This window comes from Sinocyclocheilus grahami, unplaced genomic scaffold, assembly GCF_001515645.1.
Source record: "Sinocyclocheilus grahami isolate Dianchi unplaced genomic scaffold, SAMN03320097.WGS_v1.1 scaffold1509.1, whole genome shotgun sequence".
Classification (NCBI taxonomy): domain Eukaryota; kingdom Metazoa; phylum Chordata; class Actinopteri; order Cypriniformes; family Cyprinidae; genus Sinocyclocheilus; species Sinocyclocheilus grahami.
In genome coordinates this window covers 193383-195792 of record NW_015506688.1, presented here as the reverse complement: position 1 = coordinate 195792, position 2410 = coordinate 193383, and positions in this window count along the sequence as shown.

Below are 2410 nucleotides of genomic sequence, written 5' to 3'. Positions count from 1 at the left end.
TCAATGGTTCAGGTAAACTCTATTACTCAGTAGCTTTATAGTCTTTTATTCCTGTAACCTATCTATAACTATAGGTTTATAGAGATATCTAGCTAATTTGATTATGTTTTTTATTACAGCTTCAGCTACCACTGTCACTCCTGCAGCAACCACAGCAACTATAACTTCAGGTGGATTAAAGGTTGAATCCAGCCTGCTCCAAGCAACATGCCTCATTATTATGTCTAAAATATTAAGGCTTTTCCTATAGATCCCTTAAACATATATCAAACAAATATGAGAGTTCAATAATAAACGCTATAACAAATAATTAAACAACAAATGTATTTATTATTATTACATGGTATACTGGTACAACATTCTTCCCATTGCAGCACACTCTGAAATAATGGTATAGAGTAATATAAAGATAAGTTTGATGATGCATTGTTCCTCAAGAATATAATTGCAGATATTTGTTTAACAGCAGGCTGTTCTGGGAGGGAGAAGTGGATCTTTTTCCTCATGCATTTTCAAATGTATGTTTTCAAATGTAAACATTGTAATTGCTGTTTAACTGTTTTGAGGTTAAATACTGGTCATACTTCTTTTTCTTTTTTTATCTAATAATTTCCAACATTGCAATGTCATACTGTATTTTAATTAAATAAAAATATTTTAATCATGACAACTCTGAATATTTTAGCATGGTGATGTGAAAATGACAATGTTAATGTATTTGGTCTTCGGAATAGATCTGCTACACTGCTGCTGCTGCTGAATTGCTGAGCCAAAATGGTGGCGTTATCCAATTTGCCTGGTGTTAGTCTTGGCTCCACCCTGCCACTGGCTTGTCTGCTGTTCAGACATTAGCATAGCCTCACACCTCGTCCCTCTCTCATTCTTTGTGTCTGCTCCATCTGCCGTGCCCTAGTCACCAGCTTGCCTGCTCTGTGGCACTGTATTCCCAGCGCTCACGGCTAAACATGTGCGATACCGCAGAATCACCACTCGCCTTACAGCAGCATTTCAGGCACTGCACACTGAGTACTTGATGATCAGGACAAAGGCAACGTGATTTTAAATATCAGGTTTATTATGGAAAATCAGAGACAAAGCTTAGAATTATATGGTAATACTTTACAATAGTCCCATTCGTTAACATTAGTTAATGCATTAGCTAAAATGAACTAACAATCAGCAATATATAAAGCATTTATTAATATTAGTTATAAAAATACAGTTGCTCACAATTTTTTCATGTTAGTCCATGATGCATTAACAGTTTTTTTTTTTTAAATGTGTTAGTAAATGTAAAGATCAATAAGTGCTGTAGAAGTATTGTTCAATTGTTGTTCATGTTAACAATGTAGTTCAATCATGACAACTCTTGGAACATTTTAGCATGGTGATGGATATGACAATGTTAATGCATTTGGTCTTGGTGGAACAGATCTGCTACGCTGCTGCTGAATTGCTGCTGCTATTGGTTATTACTGTAGTTGTAGATTATTGCTGCTGCTGCAAGCAAGTACAGGAACTTGCTACTGCCAATGCATACGGTGATACGGTGCCGTGAATATTTAAGACATACTGCTGCTGCACAAATAGCATATAAAATAACCCATAGCAGATATATACAGGTGGAGCTGGGGAAGGTGGAGAGTTTCAGAGAAACTCTGAAAAGCTCGCTGTATAATAATCTCTAGTGAATGCTAGCCAGCCATATAAATGCAAGGCAGTAAGCTCATTGGCTGCATATGCAGCATGAACCAATCAGCTTGTGCCAAGTCGTTTAACTCTCTGAATATCAGCAGTTACGTTAACACCCGTCAGAATGCGCCATCTAGAGCTTCATGACTGAACTATATATTTAATTGATTTTAGCAAATGCAACTGTATTGTAAAAAATCAGTACTATATACAAAGATTGTCAAAAATGAATAAATACTTAAATATAATCTTGCAATTTCCAATAATATTTCAAGTTAATCAGTTTAAAACAGAAAGATTGCCTGAAGATCGAAATTAATAATAAATCAAATATTCCAAAATTACCAATAATAGTCTAAGTTAATCGCTGCATTACAGTACAATGATCTGAAATATAAAAAATAATCGAATAATATAAAAATTTACAATAATCGTCAAAGTTAATAAGTGAAATATAGAAAAAATGATAAATAACCACATATTGAAAAATAGTCTGACATTAATAAATAATCTTATATAAAAGGTAAAACTCCCCAGAACAAGCAGATCTATTGCCAAGACATATGTACTGTATCTGCCCATACATCTACAGAGTCTACAGTTTCTACAGCAATTACAGAGTCTACAGCTTCTACAGGCTCTACAGCCTCTACAGAGTATACAGAGTCTACAACATCTACAGAGTCGACAGCTTCTACAGCATCTACAGAGTCGACAG